Source organism: Chinchilla lanigera, unplaced genomic scaffold, assembly GCF_000276665.1.
Source record: "Chinchilla lanigera isolate Chin_1 unplaced genomic scaffold, ChiLan1.0 scaffold00179, whole genome shotgun sequence".
Classification (NCBI taxonomy): Eukaryota; Metazoa; Chordata; class Mammalia; order Rodentia; family Chinchillidae; genus Chinchilla; species Chinchilla lanigera.
The window spans coordinates 707,521-734,554 of NW_004955580.1; the positions used below are offsets into that span (position 1 = coordinate 707,521).

General features: G+C 45.4%; 1 protein-coding gene across 1 annotated transcript in view; it reads right to left on the minus strand.

Moving 5' to 3' along the window:
* The window catches only part of Mecp2 (methyl CpG binding protein 2), a 63,573-nt gene that overhangs the window by 33,507 nt on the left and 3,032 nt on the right, over positions 1 to 27,034 (minus strand). The window lies entirely within an intron of this gene.

Here is a 27,034-nt window from a genome sequence, read left to right on the forward strand (position 1 = left end):
AAAAAAAAAAAAAAAAAAAAAAAGTGTCTCTTCCACCTGTTTTCTCGCCTTACATTGGCTGGGACCTCCAGTACAATGTTGGAGAAAGCCAGGCGTGGTGGCACATGCCTGTAATCCCAGCCCTTGGGAGGCTGAGGCAGGAAGATTGTTGTGAGTTCAAGACCAGCCTGGACTACAAAGTGAGCTCAAAGCCAGCCTGAACTGCACAGCGAGACTGTCTCAAAAAGACAAAAAAAAAATAATAAAAAATAAATGTTGGATATGATTAGTAGTGAGTATCTTAGCCTTTTTCCTGATTTTAAGGATAACATGTTTAATATTTCATTGACTTTAATCTTTCACACGTGTACTTTTTTTTTGTCTTTTTGAGACAGGGTCTCGCTATGCAGTTCAGTGGCCTTCAGCTCACTTTGTAGCCCAGGCTGGTCTTGAACTCACAACGATCCTTCCGCTTCAGCCTCCCGAGTGCTGGGATTATAGGCGTGCGCCACCACGCCCAGCCCTTTCTCAGTTTTCTTGAGACAGAGTCTCACTGTGTATTCCAGGATGGCCCTGAACTCATCATGTAACCCAGCTGGCCTCAACCTTGCTGTGAACCTCCTGCCTCAGCCTCCAGAGTGCTGGGATGAGTGATGTGAGCAGCCATACCTGGCTCCATACATGTACCTTACCAGATGAGGAAGTTTCCTTGGGTTCCTGATCTGAGATGAGATGGGGTCCCTGGGCGACTTGCCCAGGCTGGCCTTGAGCCCATGGGCCCAAATGATCTTTCCACCCTCAGCTCTGAGGGGCAGGGACTATAGGCGAGCTCCACCATCCCCAGCTGAGAGAGGTTTGGCTCTGTTTTCATTTTTTAAATAATGCAAGGGCATTGAATTTTGTCAAATGCTGTTTTTCTGTATTTACTCAAATGATTACATGGTTCTTCTTTATTTTCTTAATGTAGTGAATCGCACCAATTGCTTTTGAACGTTAAGCCACACTGGTATTGCTGGGATAAGTCTCACTGGGTTGCAATGCGTTATCCCTTTTACACACCGTTGGATTTGATTTGTTACTAAGAAGATCTTTGCATTTATGGTCAGGAGGGACACTGGACTGGAAGTTCCTTTTATTGTAACATCTTTATAAGATGTTACAGTATGAGTTATGCTGCTCTCATAGAACAAGCTGTGGAATGTCAGGTTCCTTTTCTTTCTTCCTGTCCTTCCCTTTTCACTCCCCTTTTCCCTGTCTTCCCTTTCTCCTTTTCTTTCTGGGCCTGAGGACAGAGCTGAGACCCTTGCAAAGGCCAGACAAGTGCTCTATCACTGAGCCACACCCCTAGCCACTCTCCTTCTATTCACTACCACCTTGTATCACGGAGATTAGTGTGAAGAATTTCTCAAGTGTTTCATAAAATTTATCAGTGCTACCATCTAGGCCTAGATCTTTGTGAGGTTTTTTCATAAATGTCTACTAGACAGAAGAGGTTTTGTTCGCTTGTCTGTTTTTGGAGACAAGGCCTCACTGCATAGTTCAGGCTGGCCTTGAACTCAAACTTGCAGTGATCCTCCTGCCTCTGCCTCCTGAGTGCTGGCATTACAGGGCTATTTTTATTTCATATTATGTGAGTTTTGATAAGTTTCAGTAAGTCATACTTTTCAAGGAAATTGTCCATGTTATCGAATTTGTCAATGTTATCCGATTTGTCAACTTCTAGTTCATAATATTCCCTTATAACCCTTTTAACATCTAAAGGGGCTTTAACAATATACTTTTTAAAATGTTTGATAAGCAGGAAGAAAATGTTCAAATGGGGAGGGGAACAAGGTAGAGGGGATGGGAAATGGAAAGAAAGGAAGAGTGAGAAACTAAGGAAAACAGGATGAATGTGATCATTATGTATATGTAAAATGTACCAATAAAATCTAATTTAAAATGTTTAATATTGGTAACTTGCATGTTTTTCTTTTGTTGTTGTTTCACTTTTTGTTTATTTTGAGACAGGGTCTCACTCTGCAGTTCAGGCTGGCCTTGAGCTCACTTTGTAGTCCAGGCTGGTCTCGAACTCACAACGATCCTCCTGCCTCAGCCTCCCAAGTGCTGGGATTCCAGGCGTGCGCCACCACGCCCAGCTTCTTTTGTTGTGTGAGACAGAGTTTCACTACACAGTATAGCCCAGGCTGGCTTTGAACTCCTGCTGACCCTCTTGTCTCAGTTGCTGCCTCCCACTGTTTGTTTTCTAAATCACTGGTTTTTGCTCCTACCTGTATTCCTTCTTTCCCTCTACTTGCTTTGGGTTTACTTGTTTTTTCTAGACAAATGTACTTAAAGCTGCACATTTCCCTTTAAGCGACCCTTTAGGTACACCCCACAAATCTGTTTTTATTGTAACTCGTAATCATTTAAAATCTTTTCTAATTTTTCTTATTTCTTCTTTGACACGAGTTACTCAGAAACGTGTTAATTTTTAAACATTTGGGGCTTTTTCTAGACCTTAGTGTTATGATTTCTAATTTAATTTCATTCCTACCAGAGAACACAACTGGAGGCTGTGGAGCTTCTGAAGCTTACTTGAGACTTGTTTTGGAGCCCAGTAAATGAGATACTGCTGAAACGGATTGCTTCCCCTTGGAAAGACTATGTTGGAGTTACCAAGCCCATTTTTTATAAATGTCAGTTAGGCCAAGGGGGCGCTGGTAATGTTCAGACCTTTTAGGTCCTTACTGATTTTTCGTCCAGTTCTATCAACTGCTGAGAAAAAGTATTAAAACTGCCAGGTAATCAGCACAAGTGCCTGCCTGGCAAGCACAAGGTCCCAAGTTCGATTCCCAGTACAGAAAACAAACAAACAAACAAACAAACAAAAAGACCAACAAAAAAACCTGCCAGGTAAGATGATTACAGATTTGTCTAGCTCTCGTTTTGCCAAATTTTCTTCATGTATTCTGTAGGTCTATAATTAGGCATGCATACCTTTATGGCTATTTGTATTCTCCTAATGAAAGAACATTTTCATCGTTACGACATGTGTCTGTCTCTGGTAATAAACTTTGGTCTTACAGTCTCCATTTTTTCATGTTATTACTGCATTCCAACTTTCCTATGCTTGCTGTTGGTATGGCAGGCCCTTTCCCATCCTATTATTTTCAACCTAGCTGTGTTTTAATATTTAATACAGACAACACATAGCTGGGTCTTGCTTTTTAATCTAGTTTACAATCTCTGCCTCTTAGCTGAAATGTTCAGTGTGTTGATGCTTAATGTAATTATTGATTTCTTCTTTCATCACAGATGTGTTTTCCTATGTCCTCACAATAGCTGCTTTAAAATCCCGTATCGGCTGATTCTAACATGTGGATCATCTGGGGTAGGCTCCCACGGACTGCTTTTTCTCTCGAGCATTGCCTGCAGATCAAATCTGACCCACTGCTTATTTGTTGTTTTGTTTGGGGGATGCTAAAGATTTTTTTTTTTTTTTGGTCTTTTTGAGATAGGGTCTCGCTATGCAGTTCAGTCTGGCCTTGAGCTCACTTTGTAGCCCAGGCTGGTCTCGAACTCCAGCGATCCTCCTGCCTCAGCCTCCCAAGTGCTGGGATTACAGGTGTGCACCACCATGCCCAGCAATGCTAAAGACTGAACCTAAAGACCTTCACAATGAGCTACATTCCTAGCCCTCTTTTTTGTTTTTTATTTTGAGACAGGATCTAAATTGCCCAGGCTGGGCTTGAACTTATGACCCTCTTGCCTCAGCCTCCCAGTGTGCTAGGATTACACAGGCATGCATCACCATGCCTGACTTGATTGTTTTTGTAAATAAAGTTTTATTTTGAATTCAGCTATACCCATTCGTTTACATACTGTCTGTGGCTGCCTCTGCACTACAACAGCAGGGTTGTGTAGTTGCAACAGAGACCATATGGCATACAAAACCTAAAATAGTTACTGCTCATGGAAAAAATGTGCCGACTCCTGCTCTTGAGTAAAGGTCACATTTTCTGATTTCTTCAAATGTCTAGACAAGGTGAGTGATACATTATTAGACTTTGGGTTTTGTGATCGCTGATGAAGAGCTGTGATCTTCCAGCAGTTTAGCGTCCCGGGGGCAGGCACCAGGTGAGAGTTCCTCGCACCGTTTAGGAGGAGCTCAGCTTACAGATGAAAAGCGGGGCCCCTTCCTTACCCCAGTTTCCAGCTGGCCTCTGCTCTCAATTCTGTGCCCCAACTCCTCAGGCCCTGACCCTGCTGGCTTCCAGCTGGGAGAGACTTGGCCTCCCTACAGCGTTGCTGACTGGGAAAACTCGCTCTCCTAGGGAAGAGGAGTCATCAGAACCAGGAGTTCCCCAGCACAGCTCAGCTCTTCCATCAAAACCCCCGTTTCAAAAAAAAAAAAAAAAAAAAAAAAACCATTTCAGGATGTTTACAGTCACTCTCCAGTGCTTTTAAGTAGCTATTCTTTATTTCTGTTCAGAGTTTTTAACTGTCCACAAGGGGAGTAATCCGAAATGAGCTACCTTGCCACTACCAAAAGCAAACCCACCAGTTGACTACTAAACACAATGATCTTAATTTTATACCCTTAGGAAGATAAATCCTAATGACAGAGAAATCTTAAACCTCATGCAGTATTTCTGTTGCTAACAATAACACTAGAATGTCTTGTTCAGGCACTTTGCAAGAACTAAGACTGTATAAAGCCAGGGATAGCCGGGGGTGGTGGCACACACCTGTCATCCCAGCACTTCAGAGGCTGAGGCAGGAGGATTACCGTGAGTTCAAGGCCAGCCTGAATTACAAAGTAAAACCCTGCTTTAGAAAACAAAAAACAAAAAAACCACCTAAACAAGGCTGGGGATAGCTCAGTGGCATAGCACCTGCCTGGCAAGCACAAGATCCTGAGTTTGATTCCCGGTACCAAAAAAAAAAAAAGAAAGAAAGAAAGAAAGAAAGAAAGAAAGAAAGAAAGAAAGAAAGACCAGAACAACAAGCCAGACGTGGTGGTGCATAGCTATAATCCCAGCACTTGGGAGGTTGAGGCGGGAACACTGCTGTTTGAGGCCAGCCTGCGCTCCTATGGATTAAAGGCCAATCTGGACTGCACAGCGAGATCCTGTCTCAAAAAAAAAAAAAAAAAGCCAGGGACGCAGGCTTCATCCTAAGGTAAACACTCGTGTAGTGTTTACCTAAGAAAAAGGGACGGCAAAAGAAAACAAAAAAGAACAAACAACAAAGGGACAATAGCCAAATGTAATGGCATACACCTGTAAGCCTAGTATTTCGGAGTCTGAGACAGGAGGATTACAATTTAGAGGCCACCCTGGGCAATTTAGTGAGACCCTGTCCAAAAATAAAATTTAAATGAGAGAGGAGTATTCCTGTCAGTTTGAGGACAGCCTGGGCTACACAGCAAGACCCTGTGTGAAAAAAAAAAAAAGAAAGAAAGAAAAACAGTCAATTTAGCATTACAGGTTTCTACTTCAACTTCTTTTCTTTGTTTTGAGACAGGGTCTCATTATATAGTTCAGGCTGGCCTTAAACTTGCAGCAATCCTCCTGCCTCAGCCTCCCATGTGCTGGGATGCCCAGATCTATCCACTGAAAGGGCCTAGATACAATGCTACCTTAGTAAAAATGGCCACAGCCAGCACCCATGTCTTGGATTCTAAATAATACCATTTCCCACTAACTGAACTGGAGCTCCTTGCAATCAGTTTTGGGACAGGAAAAACACACACCGGGATGGCATATTTTGTGACAACAAGCAAGGAATTGCTCACAGACTAGTTAATGAGAGTGTAAGAAGAGGACACAGGCACCAGCAAAAAGGGACTCTCCTTGACCAAATTTGGAATAATCTGATCACAGAAGAATGACTGGGCTAAACCCCAGCCTGCTCCATGAGTCCAAACTGACATGAAAGAGAAAGACAACAGCAAGAATTGTGTTACTATCTGTGGTGACTATCACACTACTTAGTCATAAATTTAGTAATTAATTTGGTAACCAAAGGCAAAGATTAAGCATCCAGACTTTCTTTTAGGAGGAACTACTTGATAACGGGGGGCAAGTGGAGAGATGACAGACTTAGAAAAAAACATCATTCTGTAACCCCTAATGAAATAATGGATTTAGATAAGGATCATCAATGAAAGCTAAAATCATTAACTACTGTAAATAATTGCTGTTGGACAATAGGATATGCAACAGAACACTACATTCACAATGGCTAGAGTGCCAGTTGCTTCTCCTTAAAGCAAATGGTAAACCACAGCACTGGAAACCACAGGATAGCCAGTCTTCAACACAGCCCTGCACCACCAGTGGTCCACGCATGGCTGCTCGCCAGGCGTCTCATGCCATTGGGGGTACAAACAGATCGAATTCCTTTTATCTGTCTTTTCACTAATAAAATTAATAAACCGTTGCCCAACGGACAGTCATGCATGGATCATCAGTAGTTCAAGCCACCTGGTAGGGAGACATGAGAATTGAGGCTCTGTCGTGAATGAACATATTACAGTATCTCCCGTCTGGCTGCAAGATAAAGTGCAGAGCAAAGCCTAGGGAAGATTCTTGCCCCAAATGTTTAACCTAAACAAGCCTGTAGGTCTAGCTGCTCATTTACGATTAATCTAAAGAAAAACACATGCAAAGGTTAATGAGGTAAACAAGAGAGGCATCTAAAATGTGGGCATTCTATACCACTAGGATGACTGACTGCTCCTAAACATCAAGGTTATAGGTAAAGTGGAGGGGTAGGCTGTTAAGAGACCACAGAGCCAGGGGCAGTGGTGCACTCCTATAATCCCAGCTACTCGGGAGCCTGAGGCAGGGAGACCACCAACGTCAAGGCTAACCTGGGAAGTTTAGGGAGACCCTGCATCAAAATAAAACAGAGGTAGCTGAGGGGGCAGCTCAGCGGTCAAGCACTTGTCCAGCATGTGGGAGCCCCCACGCTTAATCCCTAGTACTGCCCCTCAAAAGAGTCAAGGCAGGCATTACAATCAATGTAATAACTCCTAACTTTGTAGCCACCCCCACCCAGTCTTCTTAAGAGACCTTTGGGGCTCACTTTGCAAGGTGCACACCTGCGCCTTGCCTCCCTAGTAGGCATGCCATCCACGGGTCAAGTCCTGTGGCTAGGACTGGCAGGGGTCCCCTGCATGCTGGAGGCTTCGAGGTCAGCAATCGAGAGCGCAAGGCAGAAAATGAAAAAGGTCCATTAGATTGAGTGGCTCTATTCTCGCTGCCCAAGCACTCGCAACCGTCACAGAATCACCTAGCTCCTCTGCCCTTCCCCTGCCAGAGCGAGGAGAGAAACTTCTCTCTGCTGTGGGTGAAGCAAGCTGCTGTGTTTCCGCGGGGAACCGACGGCAGCCTGGAGACAATGCAGGAAACCAAGGCTCGCAGTCTGCTGTCCATCCGGGGCCACAGACGCGGCCAACAACTGCAGGAACGGAAGCGGGTCCTTCCCAGTGGAACCCTGGAGGGAACCCAGCCCCGGCCACACTGACTTCTTGCAGGGGTCCAACTCGGCTGTGTCCACAGCTGACTCTCAACAGCAGTGTCCAGCCGAGGTCTGACTGTGCAGAACTCCTGTTTTGTAATATACTCTTTCTCACCCATTCAGGGACAGGAAAACTTTCAGCTCTTTTGAAAAAACAGCTATCATAGCTTCTTTCTTCAAATGTAATTATTTACTTACAAATAATGTTTACTCTAGTACGGCTCTGCCTTAGGAGTCCCTGTGATTACTCCTCCTGCTGCCGGGACCACATTTCTCTACACACTTTTCTAACTGGTTCCTCAGCTCCTGTCTACAAACACAAGGCTGAAGCCACTCTCCTGGATCAAACCTCTCGCAGCAACAGCACTGTGTTGCCCAAGTGCACCTACTAAGAACGGGAAGTGCAGTCTGGGCGCTCAGCTCTCCACCCTGTGCGTGCAGGGGAGCTGCGCACCTTCTAGTGGCTAAAGGCACAGGGCGAGAGCCTCGCGGGTGCTGAGAAACAGAATGGAGCCCCGCCTTAAACTGAACCATCCCAGAGGCTATGCTTCAAAAGTAAAAAGAAACAGGTGAGACTGATTTCAGAAATTATTTTATTTAATGATGCCCAGAGCATAATTTCAACATGTAATCAATATAGTAAAATTAATGTAAATTTTGTAAAAAAAAACAAAAAAGGGAGCTTTTGAATTTGGAGCTTTTTGAATTTGGGGGGATTTGAATTTGGAATGGGTGCCTGATAACATTTGAGAACTATTAAGTATTTTAAGTAAGGACAATGTGTTTATTTCTAGATGTATGGTGAAGTACTTAAGGATAAAACGTCAGGATGCTTGTGAGTTCCTTTCAAATTGTCAGCAGAAGGGTGTAAGAATGCACCTCCCTATACAGATCAGGCAAATACATCAAAACGTTAACAGTCATCAAAGCTGGGCAGTGGGCACACAGGCTTCAGAGTGAAAGTTAGCAATAGAAGGTTTGGCTGAAATAAGGAATTTAACAGTGGGAAAAAAAAAGAATTTGACAGTGACTAGAAAATAAGGAGATGGTCCAAAATTGAGTGAAATTAAATAAATAAGTGGAAAACATGAGACGATTATGACAGAAGATCAATAAATAGCTCCATGAGCCAGGTGTGGTGGGTGGTACACGCCTGTGATTCCAGCCCTCAGGAGGCTGAGGTAGGAGGATTATTCCAAGTTCAAGGCCAGCCTGGGCTTCATAGTGAGTTGAAGGCCAGCCTGAACTATATAGCAAAAGGAAAAAAGAGCTCCAAAATTTCATTAAAAATGAAAGAATCAAAATTGATTTTTTAAAAAGCTGACCATAGTCCACTGTGTTCTCTCTTGCACGGTGACCCACCCTCCTGTTGTAGGGTGCACTTCTTTTCCTGCATTTACTTGGCCCTAATTCACTTTGCAGAGCCTATGTCTTCTGCCTTTAATAAAACTTTGCTAGTATTAAAATAAATAAACATGGCGCATGCTTGTAATCCCAGCACTCGGGAGTCTGAGGTAGGAGGATCGCTGCGAGTTCGAGGCTGGGCTACAAAGTGAGCTCAAGGCCAGCCTGAACTGCATAGTGAGACCCGGTCTCAAGAAGACAATAAATAAGTAAGTAAATAAATAAATAGCTGACAATAAGCAAAAAAATTCTAATTGAATGACCCCCAAACAGCGAATGGAAGACACAACTCCAGACACATTCTCTTGAAAGCTGAGGGTGCTAAATTAAAGAGGAGCATACCCTAAAACTCTCCTATGGAAGGAAAGAGAAAAGAAGGCCACCTCCAACAGTACCACAGCCTGTACATAACCAAACAAGAGGGACCATGCCCCGGAGTCAGAGGGAAGGGGTTTGCTACCAACCCAGTGTAGGAGGGGGAGAAGGGCACTTCAGACACATGGTGGATCTAGGGCGATCCTATGGGCTGCAAATACTGTAACAGAAACACCAACTCTAAATGGCTTACACGGCAACAAAGAACCTGCTAGTCCAGAGCCACAGCACAATCAGCAGGTGGGTGAGGGCACCCCGACCAGGCTCTGCCTGCCGGCTCTCTTCTCTTCCACCACTGCTGAGTGATTCTTCAGGCATGGCCCCTCAGCTGAGGTTAACAAAGAGTGTCCAGTACCATCTTCCTTACTGCTGCCAGGGAGAGACAGAAAAGTCCTCTCTTCTCTTTAGCCTCAGTGGATCAACTTAGATTCCATGTCCAAACTTGCCCAGGAACAGCTGCCAAGGGAGTACCTATATGGTAGGTCTTAGGAGCACTTTCCAAAGTTGGGCAGAAAGCACAAAGGTTAACAGTATCAGGGTTCTGCTGGGAATGGGCGAGGGGATGGTGAGCCAGAAAGTGACAAATGTCCACTACAGCTTATTCCCCACACCCTCTATCTTAAATTGTTTCAGGATGTACTCCAGGAAACAAGGGGTAAACTCAGTAAGTGATACGGGCTTGGGGACAGAGGCTGCAGCCTGGGAGCTCAGTGTGAAGGGAAGATCAGGCGGCAGCTGCACGCAACCTTAAAGAGCAAATACGTGTCTAGATTGCAAGAGAGTAGCGTACACCAAGAGGACGGCCTTTGGGTGGGGGGCAGAATCACAGGAAATAAACAGCATGACTAAGAGGATTTTACAAAAAGATCAAGGAATATTAAAGACAGGAGAAAAGCAATCAGCAATAGTGGGAAAAACAAAGGGCTATACAAGAAAGCCAAAGTCCAAGTACAAAGCTGATTAAATCCTGGCAAGGATTTTAAGCAGGTGATGGAATCTAAGTAAAGAGAATCCATTTGACCTTGACTGGTCTTTCTCCTCTGAGTTGTCCAGACCTATAAAGAACGAAATGTAACCCCAGCATTCACTACTTGGCCTTGCCATGAACAATATTCATGTATCTACAATAACGTAAATGACACTGACCTATCTTCAACTTGAAAATTAACCTATAACTTGGCTGTGGTTGCAGGGCAGAACATAAATGTTAGCAATTGCAAGAGTGAATTTGATTAAGTATAGCTTTTAGGAGGTAGAAGTTGGAGAAACAAAGCGGGAGGAAGCTGGGCACGGTGGCGCACACCTATAATCCCAGTACTCCGGAGGCTGAGGTAGGAGATCACTGTGAGTTCCAGGCCAGCCTGGTCTACATAAGTGAGTTCAAGACCAGCTGCACTACACAGTGAGACCCTGTCTCAAAAAAAAAAAAAAACGAAAAGAAAAAGAGAAAAAGAAGGTGGGCGGAAAAGATTATCAATGCCCTCATACAAAAAGGAACTGTCCTAAGGACTGAAGCTGAGGTTACAACAACACCGTCTATAAAAAGTGGCAATATGAATGTCAGCATGGAGAGGTAATATAAGATAAGGAATCTTGCTTCATCTGAGAGTTAATATTATTGCCTAAAGTTGGCAAATCAAGAAAGATGTATATGACTGAATTTTGAGGATAACTATCAAATGAATTAAACTGGAAATGTTAAAAGTTGACATCTCTGGACCGGGGACCAGGAAGTTGGGAAGGGTAGACCACTGTTTTCACCGTAACTTCTTTTGTTCTGACTTGTTACTAGTTAGTTGCAATATTCTGATAAAAATTCAAAATCTAAACAGCTTTACCCTTCCAGTTTCCTTCGGCTCTGCTGCTCAGTATCCCAAATCCTGCACAGCCCAGCCGCTGCCAACCTCTCTCCAACCACTCACTCTGCAGCAGCCACATGAGGACTGAGCTCTTCACACACTCTTGAGCCTTCACCGTTGCCCTCTGTTGCCTGTGAGGCTAGCCTTCTGTGTTCTGCCCATTTCTGTTCTACCTTCTGCCTCTTTAGGGAACGCTTCTACCTTCCGAAGGTTCTCCATTCTATAGGCTCAGAGAGAGCACTAATCTCATAGCTGCCCTTCGAAACACTTTAATATCATGGTTAAGTCTGCCCCTGTCACCCAACTCCACAAGGAAAGGTACCAAATATGTCCATAGCTCCAGCCCCACCAAACACAAGGCCCCAGTGCTTTAGGCACCTCACTCCACGCTGGAACAGATGACAGGATGAGAGACTGACTCACTGCATATCCATCAGCACTCAGCAGGCGGGGAACTCAGTGCTTAAATGGACCTGTACCAGCCGAAGAGTGAAATAATCTCATCCTTTAGACTCAAGTGTCTGAACACCAAGGAGACCTACGGAACATGGGTGTTTCCTGAGGACATCAGCGAGGATGTGGTTTAGTATGACACTCAAAGCCCCGCCATGTCCATCTGAAAGGTAACTTGTGGCTTAGGCCTTGACTGAAGTCCTAGGGTGCAAACAGTGACCAGCAGCAGCTCTCACAGGACTTGCTGGCACATGAAGGGATGGTGAAGGTGACTCCTAGTATTCTGGATGGAGTAACTAGGTGGACAGGGATGCTCTTTACTGAAATGGGGAAGACAGGAGGAAGACTGAGTTGGAAAAAAAAGTCCACAATCCCCTCTGGGCGCCAGTTAGTAAGTCTGCGACACCTATGCACAACCACCATGGGTTCAGAAGAGGTTGTCAGATGGAGGGCCCAGGAGGGATGCAGGTGCAGGCACAGAGTAAGGGCCGCTGCCTCGCAGCTGTGCTACGGTGCAGACTGGCATGAACACAGAAGCGATGGATATGCCCAACTCAAGGCACGGCCAGGCAATGGAACGTTATGTGGTGATTAATACTGGTCCAAACACTCATCCAGACATTACCTATTTGTAGCTGGCAGATTTATGGCCTTTATTTTTCTTCTCTATATCCTGAAAAACTTTATTCTATTAAATACACGTAATCTTTATAATAAAAAGGCAATGAAGTTCTCTTCATTTCAGGGCAAGTGCCAAGGAAACCCACTCTTCCTGACACACAGCTAGGACACACCATAGTAGAAAGGAAACAAGCCACAGCAGATGCACACCACCACCCCACCCACCCAGCGGCCTGCACATGTGTGCACACAGCCTTACAGCTAAGGAAGACTAGGCGAACATTTAAAATGCCAACAGTGAGGAGAACTTAACAGCTATTAATCACCAGGCAATTTATGTGGTATTAAGTAGTCTTAAACAGTTTTAGTTACATTACACTTTGCATGCTATCTGCAAAACACTAAATGTGTTCATAAATCTTGGCTATAATTAAGATGAACTAAGCTTTAAATGTCACTTTGTCTCCTTTTATTGTACTTGTGCTTTCCCTTCCATAATTGATGAGTTGAGTGCTGACTGTTTTCATATGTATAGTTGTATGGTATACTATGCAGAATAGGCATTCTTTACCTTTTTTTGCCAGGGACCCTTTTGGCCTTCTGGATCACTCCTCAGAAAAATTTTTGAAATGCATAAAATCAAATACATAGAAATGGATTAATGACATGTTTTGAGACTCAGAGCTAGAATATGTGCTTCTCTGTAAACCATTAAATAACCAGATTGAGAACAGTTATTAGTGTCTGATAATTATCCTAAGTGTGAAGCACTAATGAGCATATATGCTATCTCAAAATGTCTGTGACAAATACAATATGACACGACAGCATCTCTGATCTCTAGTGGTGAAACTCACAGGGTTTTGTTTCTCTCTCTGTTTTTTTGGTGCTAGGGACCAAAGCCAGGGCCCTGCACAGGCCAAGCACCCTATCTACACTGAGCTACACAGGCAGCCCACAGGCACTTGTATTGCTACCATGCTGTTACCCACAGCTGTCACTGAAGACCAAGATGGGGTGTCTTTTCCTCTCAGAAGTTACAGAGCTCTGAATGTTCCAGCCTGGAGTCAAAGCCCTGGACTTCCAGTGGTAGGACTGAACCTAGGATCCCTTCTGAGTACGAGGCACTCTCTTTACGCCTGAGCTACACCCCTAGCCCTAAAAGATACAATTATTAAACAGCAGTTTTCTTTGCAAGGTATAATCATCGGAATGAGTAAATTTTTCATCTTCACACATATACGCATTTTCTAAGTTTCCCACAATAAAATTTCACAGATAAAATTTAAAATAAAGAGTTTAACAAACACTGTTTCTGTCTGTCTTAACCTGAAAGATGACTATGAAATTTTATACAGTTGCCTAAAAGCTATATTAACATTTTTAAAATAGAGTGCTACCATTTAAACACTTTCAGCCTTTCCTAATTACTTGTTAGGATGACTTCACTCATTCCCATGGTCTTATGAGGCTAGGAAAGCACGCACTAGAATTATTTATCCTGGAGTTAAAAAGGACAAAAAGACAAACTGTCACAACTGCAGACATTTGTCTATTTTTTTGCCAAGTGTAATTCCAAAAATAGCTGAAAATATCAGAGCAAATTAGCACTTAATACAGACTAATACCTTCTGCTGTTTACAAAAACACAAAACCCAGAAACACACAAAATTTATATTTTAAGTTACTAAATATGTGCAGAAAAATTTAAAATACAACTAATTGAATTAATGTCAATACTTACATACTTTAAGCAACAGCTTTTTCCCTTAGTAGTTGGGCATACTGAATATGTACATTTCTGACGGACACACGTGCTTCATTAGTGTGAATGAACAAGGATGAACCCATCTGAGCAACTTCCGCTGGCCCAGAAGTAAACACAAGAACATCAGTGTACTCGTGTCGTGTCTGAACGCCTGTTAAGTTAAATCTGGTCTCGGGGGGGAAAAGCCTCATCTACTACTACTAGCCCCCAAAGAAACCAAAATACTTTAATGTTTTCAGAAATGGTTCACGTGTAGAAAGTCAACTCACACTGCTGGAAGGTGCTCAAGTTCATGTTTCAGCAGCAATGTGGAATGTCGCAAAGGCGATGGGGGACAAAGGAAAATGGACAGATCTCAGAAGCCAGCTTTGATTTTGTTTAAATCTAGAAATAAAGCTTTTGGACCGCCCTATTAATAAGTCTAGAAATGGATGTCTTTTTGTGGAAAGCCTGCACAAACACAGAAATCAAACAGCTTCATCTCGGTTAACAAGACCAAAGCATGTAAACAGAAAGTAGAGGCCATGCCTTTCCTCCCTCCCACAGCATCCTCCCTCGGGACTGGCAGGGCCTCTGGCGGACAGCCACGTCTGCAGCACTCGGGACAGGCAAGTGAACGCGCACCGTGTGCATGGGGCACACGGAAGGGCTGGAGAGCCAGTGCTGAGGAAAGAGGGGCGGGGTGCTCAAGGGCAGGACACATCTGGGGATGCACAGCACCAAGCTGCCCCTGGCACAGAAAGCATCCTGATCACCTTGGCGCCAGGCAGGGTAACCATTGTGGCCGTGCACTGGGCTTCAGCCAGAGCTGTTACTTCTACATCCCATCAAAGAAGCAAACTGCTGAGGTGGAATCCCTAGTTCCAGGCAGGCAGGAGGTACCTGGGGACCTGGAGAGAGGTTCCATCCGCAGCATTACAGGTGACAGAAGACAGGAGACCAGAGCAAGCTTGCTCTCAGCCCTTTTGCCAGAGAGTTGTGGTAAGAGCAAAAAGTGGGTGAGCCCCTGGCCTGACAGCCTAGCGGGGCTCAGTGCCAGAGAATGAGCTCTTCTGGAGGGGCAGAAGTGGAGGAAGGGGACTCTGGGTGAGCAACAAGCCTCTGGTTTGAGGCAGGCGAGCGCAGACTGCCTTCTGCAGCAAGGGAAACACCTTAGTGTGTGGCGTTGCCTGCAGGGCAAGCAGAGCCCCCTGGCACAACACCTGAGGACCACACACTGGGAAATAGGAAACCTCTCCATGCGACCCCAGCTCATATCCCAAGCTCCCCTGGCACAGCCCACCACATCTCTCCTGCCTCAGCCCCTCCTGGCTGTGGACCTTTCCGTAGGACTCCAGCTCACATTTGCTGGTGATTCAGGTTTGGGTCTCTTCCTGGCCCAGCTCCCACTTGGGTGGAAGCCCTTGTCACATTAGGTAAGCCCCAAGTGACTAGCAGTGCTCCCGGCGCAACCTGCTTGCCTGTCTGCCCCTCCCAGCTGTGTCCCCAGCACCTGGCATGCCATTGTCACCACGGGTTACGTGAGGAAAGTATCCAACAACAGAGAGAAATGAAGTAGCAAGACGGCTCTGAATATTTCTGGGAGTGAACCCAGTGCTCTACCACTGAGCTACAATCTCAGCTCTTTTTCTTTTAAATTTTTATTTTGAGACAGCGTCTTGCCAAGTTGCCCTGGCTGGCCACGAACTTGTAATCCTCCTGCCCCAGCTTCTGAAGTAGCTGGGATTACAGGCGTGTGACATCTTGCTGGCCCAACTCCCCAATTGTTTTTTGAACAGTACTGGGGATTGAACCCATGAATGCTTCTCTGCCCTTTAAAAAATGTTTTTATTTTTTATTTATTTATTTAATTTATTTTGGTTTTTCTCCGGTACCGGGAACCGAACTCACGACCTTGCGCTTGCCAGGCAGGCGCTTTGCCGCTGAGCTAAATCCCCAGCCCCTAAAAATGTTTTTATTTTGAGACAGGTCTTGGTAAATCATCTAAGTTGTCCAGGCTGGGTTCAAAGTTGAGAGCCTCCTGCCTCCCAGAGTGCTGGGTACATGCTCCACGCCCCCCAGGATACTCTTTCTATAAATTATAACACAAAGGAGGCCGAAGGCCCAGCCTGAGAGACTCTCCAGCCCAGAGTCCCACAGAGCTACCACAATTTAGAACAGTAACAAAGTACGTGTTCAATTTTCTTCAAAATTCAAACAAGACTCTACTGAAAGTCTTTTCATCGAGTTCTTTTTTTTCTCTTTTGGTTCCCCACCCCTGACCCCCGGTACCGGGAATTGAACTCACGACCTCACGCTTGCCAGGCAGGCACTGTGCCGCTGAGCTAAATCCCCAGCCCCTCCCTCTCTTTTGGTTTTTTGAGACAAGGTCTTGCTACGTAGTTCAGGCTAACCTTGAACTAACTATGTGGTGCAGGCTGGCCTCAAACTTGTAGTGATCCTCCTGCCTCAGCCTCCCACGTGCTGCATTACAAGGGAGCACCACCACGCACCACCATGTCTGGCTCTTGTCAAGGGGGGGGGTGCTGCCTCAAATGCCCTGCTCTTATAAAGTCACATTTGATGAAACAGAAGCTTTCAAAGTTTTGTTTTGTAGTGCTAACTGTTAGATGCCACTTTTCCTAGCCTAAATAACAGTCCTCTAATCTCTACAAGGAGTACTGTTGTCATAAATTTGTGCTTATCTACTCAGAAGTAGTTTCTTCCAGGATGGGGATGTAGCTCGGGCAGCACAGCACCTGCCTGGCTCAAGCACAAGGCCTGAGTTCAATTCTCAGCACGAAAAAAAGAAAGAAAGGAAAGAAAGGAAAGAAAGAAAGAAAAAGAAAGAAAGAAAAAGAAAGAAAGAAAAAGAAAGAAAAAGAAAGAAAAAAAGAAAGAAAGAAAGAAAGAAAGAAAGAAAGAAAGAAAGAAAGAAAGAAAGAAAGAAAGAGTTTTTTCCTTAAAAGTCTGTAAACTGGCCAGAGTCCCAGCACTCTGGGAGGCTGAGGCACAGGAAGATCACAAGTTCAAGTCCAGCCTATGAGACCCTGTCTCAAAATTTAAAAAAAAAAAAAAAAAAAAGATAAGGGATGGGATGTAGCCAAATGTGAAGGCCGTGGGTTCAATTCTGACTACTGAAAAACTAGTCAAAAGGCCAACCCTGACTGAGCTACAGCAATGGAAGCTTAAAATGCACAACCCTCTGATCCAGCAAGTTCACTTTAGAAATTTCTCCCACCGATAAACTTGGCTATAAGCAAATGGTATATGTAAAACACTAGTCACGACAGCATTAATGAAGCTTTAAAAGTTGGAAACACAAACATACATACATTGAAACCTGGCTATGGCTTTTAGTATACTCACAAAACCATACAACCGTCACCACCATCCAGGTCAGAGACCTTTTCATTTCCACCCTTCCCAAAAGCCCACACTTGCTGGCACACCTCTCCTGTGCTTCTCCCAAGGCCCTGAACTGGCTTCTCCTACAGACAAACTGGATGCCTTGGCCATGTGGCTTTCTATGTCTGCCCTTTACTCTGCAGTTTTGATTTCTTCTGTGCTACAGTGTGCATCCAGAATGTACCCTGGCGCCCAGGCAGTGTCATCCTGCCTGGAGGGACCACATGCTGTCAGTCACCCAGGACCTATCTTCAATGCTCTGCCATGAACACCCGTGTACACATTCTCTCGGACGTGTACCTACAAGTGGAGCTGCCAGGTCATTTGCTAATTCCTATATTTAACTTTTTGAGGGACTGATAACTTTTCCAAAGGCTGCACCATTTTCTATTCTTTTTCTTTTTGGCACCAGGAATTGAACTCAGGACCTTGCACCTGCCAGGCAGGCACTCGTGCCCGAGCTATATCCCCGGCCCCACCATTTTCTCTTTGGGCCGGCATCTGAAGGATCTATTTTGCTCCATCCATACAGTGGCTGCTATTAGATGACATTTGATTATAGCCACCTCAGGGGGTAAAGTGGCATCTCATGGGGTTGCGATCTCTATTTCTCTCATGCCTAACATCAATATACAACCCTCAGTAGAAGAAAACATTTCAGAAGGCCTCTTTCCCACTAGGAGGTTTAAAGGTTAATGTTTTAGCCAAAATTCTATAAAATAAAAAAAAATTTAAAGAATATAACAAACTCTTTTCTTGGTGGTGGTACTGGGGATTGAACCCAGGCCTTGCTCATACTAGGCAAGCATACTACCACTGGGCTATAGCTCCAGCCTTATGTCAAACTCTTAAACACTGTAAGTTTAATTCTGATATAAAAAGTTACTTCCCAGTCAAAAAAAAAAAAAAAACCCAAAAGGAAAACTTGATAAAAAATTACAGTACATCCCACTCAACAGACTATTTAAACCCAATGAGTTAAAAAGAATGCTATCGCTCTATAGGAACTGATTCTGAACTAATCCCCAAGACATATTAGCTAAAAAGACCAAATGTGCACAATGTCTTCTAGTTTGTATAAAAACACATTCTCACATGTTGTTGTTGTTGTTGTTCTTCTTCTTTTTTCTTTTTTTTTTTTCTGGTACCGGGAATCGAACTCACGACCTTGCACTTGCCAGGCAGGCACTGTGCCGCTGAGCTAAATCCCCAGCCCCTCTCACATGTTCTTGTTTATATGTATACACATAATATATACAGAAAAATTACAATAATGTAACGGACTCAGAACACTAAAAAAAATCTTTTTGAAACAGGGTCTCACTATGTAGTTCAGGCTGGACTTGAACTCACTATGTAGCCTAAGCTGCCCTTAAACTTGTAGCGATACTCCTGCCCCAGCCTCCCAAGAGCTGGGATTAGATGTGCACCACCATGCCCAGCATAACATTCAAATTTATAGAGACAAAAAATAAGGCAGTGGTTTCCAGAAGATAAAGGGAGGAGCAGAAAAAATGAGAGCTCATGTTTAATGGATAGGAAACTTCTGTTTCACAAGATGAGAAGGACTCTGGAGTATGGATGGCAGCAATGGCTGCACAACAATGTGAATGTACTTAGTGGTACTGAAGTATATTTGCTGTGTCTATTTAGCCATGATACAAACTGAATCCGCATCATGTATTTTTTGGTGCTGGGCAATGAAGCCAGGGCCGCGCTACGTGAAGTGCATGCTCTTCACGGAGCTGCACCAACAGCCCCACACTCCTGAAGAACAGGCCGCTCCTGGTGCCTGCTCCAGGGACAGCAATGCATGTCCGCCATTGGGCTAGCAGGGAACTCTTTCACCATGTAGCCTAGCTCTCCTTCATGCTGGGCATTGAACCCAGGGCCTCCCACCCAGGGTCTCCCACTTGGTAAGCAGACCTTCCCCCCATGCCATCTGTATGGCTTTTTATGCCACTGTTTTCATTATGTACTACATGCCTAAGTATTAACACTCATCCAAGCCAGCTGTGGTGGCACATGCCTGTAATCCCAGCACTCGGGAGGCTGGGGCAGGATTGCCATGAGTTTGAAACCAGCCTGGGCTACAAAGTGAGTTCAAGGACATCCCAAACTGCAAAGAGAGACCCTGTCTCAAAGGGGGGAAAAAAACACTCATCTAAAACCCCAGCCTTATACAAGAAGCTTTTATCTCAATCCTAAGTTTTTCACTACATCCCTTAAGTAAAAATATTTTCAATCCTAATCAGAACTGTTTTGACAGTATTTACTAGATTTTAATGTTGCAATGTACAAAAATTATACTTGCTACCCTAAGAATATATTCACCAAAAGTATGTCTTTATTTTCATCAGCTATTACAGAAAACCTTCAAAATCATCACAGAAAATTAACAATTTTTATCAGCGTGCAACTTTTATTCCATCACAATGAAACTAGCCTAATACAGAACCGTTTCAACAGAAGTCACCATTATAATTCAAGATAAAAGTCAGTCTGTAATTACACAAGTTGGAAAACAAATCATGCTTATATCACAGTCCACCCTAAAGCCTGAACTTACTCATCAAGACTCCAAAACCCTCACTCCAGGATTCTCCCAGTTTAGAAGTGAACCTACTTTTGTGTAGCTGTGGAATCTCCTTGAGCCTCTCTGTAAGGAGCATGGAGCCCTACCGATGCAGGTGCCCGAAGGAAGGCCTGTGGGGAGGATGAAGGGCTGTCTGACAACAGCCTGCACCAAGCATCATGGCGAAAAGCTTCAGAAAGGAGGGGCAACTTGGTAGAGAAAACAGGAAAAGCTGAAGCAATACTCTGTTCATGTAAAGAAGCCAGCATTTGCTAAAGGTGAATACCAGACGGCTGGTCCAACACCTGGGGAAGACACCTGCCTAAGTGGGCTCCAGGCAGCACCCGTCCCGGAGTGAAACACAAGAACAAGTATTCACCCATGAGACTCTTTTGTATGCACTAAACATGCACGTATAAATATAATACAGCATCAATTTTTTTAGGAAGAAGATATGAATATTAACCCATTCCCAGAGTACGAAAGTCCTACACTTTTTAAGTAGAAAAATTAAGAAGTCATAACAGAAATTTTACACATCAGGAAGACATGATAAAGTAGGAAAAAACATCTGCATGATGACAAAGAGTTAATATCCTTAATCCATTAACAGTTCCTACAAATCAATTTCAAAAGAAATATCCCGACGGAATCATCAATGCAGACCATGATCAGGCAATTCACAAAGACCGGGTACAAAAGGCCAATGATTACCGAGGCTCAGTGATAATCCAAGAAGCACTGCTTTGGAAGATGGTACCTGTTCTGGGGAAGTCTGAGCAACCAGCCCTTCCTCAGCCTGCTGTGGGAGCTGGGACGGCCACCCAGGAAGCGGGTGCCGCAGCACCAGAACAAGCCAGGCTTCCTACCGAGCGGCTGGTGAGGGAGCTCAACCTTGCATGACTGTCCACAGTCAGGAGCTGGGAGAACCAAGAGGGCGGCGGCAGAACACACGATGGGAAGTCAGCACAGACTACACCGCTACTGAAAAGAAACAAGGGATGAATACACAAGGTGGAGAGACGTGGATCATGCATAACATCATCCCATCTGTGAAAAACATAAAAAGCCCGTATCCATATAGTCTTAGAAGACTGAGAAGATCTACATTCAGCTGCTAACGGTAGTGTGAGCAGACAGCAAAGAGGAGCTTTCATTTTTCATTTGATAAACTTTTTCTATAAAAGTATGTATTATTTTTGTAATTACTTTTGACAAGAGAAAAACTAAGAAATTAAGCATTTATCTACTAAAGACAAGTTCTATCCTTTGTGCTCAAATTCTCTCCTTCGAAAGTAGTGGAGATTTTTTCTTTTTAAATCTGTTTTCCTTTCTACATTTCTTAGGAGAAACTTGCATAGCTTCTAAATCCATTAGTAACTGAGAGAGACTACTAAAATCATAAGCCACCCCTCCACGCCTAGCATCCACCAGCAGAAAGCCATTCACTGCCCATGCTGCGCCGAGTGCAGACAGTTCCGAGACAGTGTACAAAGCACCGGCCGTCCAACTCCCACCAGCGTAAATACTCGGAATACAAAGAACCTCCTGTCAGCCAGCCGGGCTCAGGGCACACCCTGCAGCGGGAAGGGGACCAACAATTCGAGTCACATGATCAGGAGCACAACAGAACTCAGGGCTTGGGGGCAGTGTCATTCTCTTTATTTCTTCCCATACCTCCTATCACCCCCATCCAAACCTCACCCCTGCATGATCCCGGAACGGACAGTCTGTCATGGGTAGCCACAGTAGCTTCATACAAGGTGTCAGAAATCAAGGGAGAAGCACAACGAAGTGCTACTTAGGGTCTCAGCTGGAATCACAATATGGCATATGCGAAAACTCAGAGTTTTTGTACTAAAAGAAATGAGAAAATTCAATGAGAGCACTGCTTTACCACACAGCATTTTTGAATCTAGATGTCAGGTATCAAATATGGAGTGATCACAGATCCAAAAAGAAAAAGCCTGAGATGATGAGCCTGATGGCTGAAAAATAAGGAACAGTTCATTGTCGCAAAACTGCAGTCTACACAACGGTACCAAAGTCATCCAAAGTGTATCTGATACGGCACCCAAGTGTCAGACCTAGAATGACCTGGGTTGCCAGCTTAAGAAAGCACCCATTCTGTTCTAGGCCTCAAGAGCTGGACGGCATCGGGGTGTTCTCTCTGGTCTCCATGGGAGGAGCACCGAAAGTGCCACTAGCCGAGGCCTCTGACATCCTAGAACAGCTCTCAGGAGGGCGTCCTAGGGGCTACATGTGGTTCCCATACCTAAACCAAACCATGTTACCGGAGCTCGCTAATACTGACCAGTCAGTCAGTCCTTAAACCAAAGCAAACACAGCGGTGTGCTGAGGGCTGCTAGGCCATGGCAGCCTGAGAATGAGGCGCTCAGGACCACCTGCTCCCAGGGGACCTGAAGCTGCAGGTCACCAGTTCCAGCTCTCATCTGACGCCCGCCCCCAGATCAAGCTGTAGCTATCAAGTAACTCTCCCCAAACAGACCTTTCAGGGCTCAGGGAAGTGACTTTTTTTTATTATATGGCACAGTTTGGCACAGTTGTCTTTAGCCTTTGGGGTACTTTTATACTGTCCAAGAGTAGAATTTTTTCTTTTCTTTTTTTTTTTTAAAAACAGATTGCCAAACCAGGACATATACTAAAAAAAAAAAAAAGGAAGGTTACTTACCTGAGCCCTAACATCCCAGCTACCATGGAATCCTGTTGGAGCTGGTCTACAGAAGCAAGGTGTATTCTGGGGAGTCACATGTCACATCAAAGCAGGAACTGGTGAGTCTGTATTTTTATGGAGCCTAAAACAAAGAAAATTGTAAGTTGAAAGCCCCCATTGAGCTGCATGACCTTTTTCCCAGGGCTATTCGGGACATTCTGAAGATAAACAACACATAGACAAAGCACTGTTATTTCCCAGCTCACCTGGCTAGAAACAAAGAATAAACTGCAAATTATTGGCAAATAATATACAGTGCTAAAATAAAGACACTGGTTTGAATGGACACTATCACAGGTCTTGTCACCTCTGGGGGACACTCTGATACTACACAGCATACCATGAGTGGTGATTTCTGGCAAGTACCATTTCTTCCACCACGTCATACAGAAACACTCAGGGAAAGAATATGCATTCAACATAACACACAACATCAAAATACCATCCCCGAAAGAAAACACGCACAATCCAGCGGCAAAGGCTCCCTTCTTCAGCCAGCAGCTGAAGTTACAAAGGGCTGCTGCAATATCACATAGGGGGCTTTAATCCTTCGAGAAACAAAGCACCCAGGGAAACCAGGTGCCCAGGGAGATTCAATACCATCCTCCAAAATACACACACACAGCTATTTCAGAGCAGTCACGGCTAAGCTTCGCAGAGCAGCAAATCTCCACAACCAACGAACTGAGTTATTAGTTTGATCATTTCTCTTTTGTTTTTTAACACACGTTCAAAAGGATTTTTGTCATGAAGATAGCTATTATTTCCTTGTTAAAACATAAACTGTTTTATATTAGTTAATCTCTGATAACTTGCTGGGCCAACAGCAGCACTTTTAGCTTTAGACTAAAAACAAAAGTGTAGAGTATATACCTCAGGAACTACTGGCAATGACACATGTGATTTAATCCAGGAAGGGCAGACCCAGCTGTTTCCTTTATGGCTAGGCAACAGCTGCCTGGATGGTACCTAGAATTATCTTTTGAGGTTCAGTGAAGCCTCATAATTCTCCTAATCCCCTTAAACAAAGAACCAAACCGTAGAATGCTTCACAATCCCAGCCGTTAACGGTATTTCTTGGTTATCTACACAGTAGAGTAAAAATCTCACCAGTAGCCTGGCTAGGAGGCCCTGAAAAAGTAACATTTTCTCAAGGCCACTAATTGCTTTACTTGTAAACTGAGGGAGATGGACTAAGGTTCCTTTCAGCTCTGAAAGTTTGAGATTCTTAATTAACTCAGAATTTCATGGGGGTGGGGGGAGTCAGAGAATGAGTACAATTAGGCAGAAGCCCAAATCTATTTAGCACCCCCAGTTCTTAGGCAAGGAGACAAGCATCCCCTTCCCGAGGCTTGGCCCTGTCAGACAGCTGCAGCAGCTGCAGCACAGCTGCACACGACGGCGAGCACACATCCACAGGCCAGCAGACCCAGCAGTGTGCATGTGGCTCGAGTGAAAAAAGGCAGAGGCCTTATTCTCTACCAGAGCACTCACACCTGCCCTTGGGATGGGAGTAGGGCTGCTGTCCGCCCCCCACCCGCTTGCACTCAGTCCCCCCCACACTACACCCACATCAGAGTGGCGGGGCCAGGCAGCCAAGCAGTGACATGTGAGTCAAGATCTTGAGCAGAGAGCACAGCTCCGCCTGAGCAGGCCTGAGGAGGAGGGCGTCACTGACACAGGGCCTCCGAGGCTGGCTGGCTGCAGTGTGGCCAGAAGGGCCTGTGTCGAAGCTGAGGATGGGTCCTTTTGCTCCACGGCATGAAGACTGCCTGGCCCACACGGGTGACACTGGGGGCAGAAGGCTGGAAAAACAAGCAGGTGTTCCTGCACACGTTTTGGAATGTGCCAGGCCAGAACTGCTCTTTACCCTTGTGTACTACTACGGCACCAAACATTTTCTCCCCAGAGAACTCAGAGGCCTAGGGACACACTGCTCTTGTCCAATTAAGAGATTCCCACTGATAGTCACCTTTATGAAAGACTGTGCGTTCCAGAGCATATCACTTTTTATGTAAATAGCCCTAGTAGCAGAATTCTGGCGAACAAGTTTGCCTCTGCTGTTCTTTATTGTAAGTTCAAGAAACGTGCTCCTAGGCAATCTCCGCATGGGAGAAGGCGTTTTCCGGTGAGCGCAACTCTTATTGGACGCATGGAGCCAGGTTTTCTTTCAAACTCCACAGCCTGCCCCTGTCCCCTTAGATTAAGTCCCACAGGGGCAGGGAGGCAGGGGAAATAGGTCTGGCTAGAAGCTATAAACATATAAACACAATGCAAAGTTGTATCAGAGTCCTCCACATCCGCTGGGGTCTACGCTGGGGTCTATGCCCTCCCTGGACCTCTCTCAGGGTTCACGGAAAACATGAGCCAAGTACAGATGACTGCATGGAGCTTTCTTACCAGGTGAAACAAAGACCTTGTATTCTACATGTAAAGCACTCAGGGCAAAATTTTAGTAACAGGAAATAGGACAGGGTGACAGGCCAGTACCAGCAAGAAAACCATACATGGTTTCTTCCAGCTGCGGGGACACGCTGGCTTGAGATGCCACTGAGGTCAGCCACAGGCGCTGTGAGAAGAACTTGTACTCTGGAAGCTGTCCGCACTGATTCAAGGGTACCTGGAGGGGCACGTCTGAAACAAAGCAGAGACTGCCACTCATCCCACTCCCACTCGTCCGCATCTAGCTTAGATGTGCAAATTCAGGAACCCCATCCGGTGACATGCGCATACGTGCACATGAGTGCCTCCCAATGACAACCACCCAGTTGACCTGCCATCAAGTGATCTATGACAACTTACTTTATTCTAATCAACTGTTCTCCCGCCAAGTTGATTGTGCTCTTTAAGGTTCTGATGTAACCAGGTAAGAAAATAAAAGACTTTCCTAGGCTTCCTTACTGGGATTTGAAGTAGAAATTCTGAAAAGCCCATAACTAAGCCCATTTCCCTAAATGCCTAGTGGAAATTCTCAGAAGACCCAAAAAACCCAGACCTGTCCTTTTATAAGGACCCAGCATATTTTGAAAGATCCAAGAGGTCAGTTTAATCTTGCTACTAAATGAAACTGTTGAGATCCAGATGAAAATTCCAGCCACAACACTCAAAATGCTCCTCTAGAGTAGTAATTGCTTATTAGTGTGACTTTACTACCCAAGCCTGAGTGTGCTTTATTTTTATGGTATAACAAAACACTGAAAACTTGTGAGTCTGACAACATCTTAGCCACTTAGCATTATGTACCAGGACATTTGGTGCCACGGTCACCAACCACCCCCTGAATTTGATCTTATCACGTCAGACTCTGGGACAAGGATCTCGAACATCAGGAGTACAACGTGCAAACAGCTCGGCAAAGCTCATTTGTGTTCCTGGAAAAATAACCAAAAGCACACATCTGCCTGACCATGAGTCAGGAATATCAATTTTGTGATAGGGCGCATTTCTGCCGTGACCAACCCACAACCAAGCGAGCTCACAACAGAAGCCACCGCACAGAAGTATTCCCAGCAAGCTGCCCCCTCCCCGCCCCCGGGGGGGGGGGCGTCCGCATTCAGCAAGGCCCAGAAGGGTCTCCTCGGTGAGAGCAACCTTTTCAGACTCTTGACAGTGACCTTAAGTCTTTAGGGCAAAGCCACAGGAACACTGCCACGGCTCCGTAGAAGTCACCTGAGTTTTAGTTTGGGTGATTCAGTCATAACCGAAGTAAAAAGAGAATAAACTTTTAGAGCTAATTGATAGAAGTCACAGCGATGCGGTGAGTTCGCCCCTTCTGGTCCCGGTGATCCTCAGCGCTCCAGGACGATGAAAGCCTGTCACATACTATGTCCCACTCCACTTATGTAACTGGAAGATCACCGGCGGGGGGGGGGGGGAGGATGGGAGGGCGCTCGGATTCCAAAGGCACGGCACCCCAAGAACCTCGGCGCACTACGGGGCACGCTCTCGGCTCGGAGTCTCAGGTGCCGGACGCACGGTCCCCAGCCCTCAGGTCCTGATGGGAGCAGAACCAGCTCTATAGGATGAGCTGTGGGACCCAGGCACACGACGTCTGCTCCTTTCAGCGTCTGCTCCCATAGGCAGAAGGACAATCACCACCACCGACTGGCTCCCGATACCCGGGGGAAGGTGCTGGCAGACTGGACCGCTCACAGCGGGGGCAGAAAGTCATGGAACGGGCGAGAAGGGGGAGGAAGAGCCGGGAGATGGGGGTGAGCGCGCAGGAGCCCTTGTGGCGCACTCTCCCGATGGGAGGCCGACTGCGCACGCGCGCCGGTGGGGGGGCCGAGTAACGGGAGAGGGGGCGCGCGAGGGAGGGAGCGGGGAGAGCGCGATCCAGGGAGAGGCCGGGGCCGCGGGCGCGCGACGGC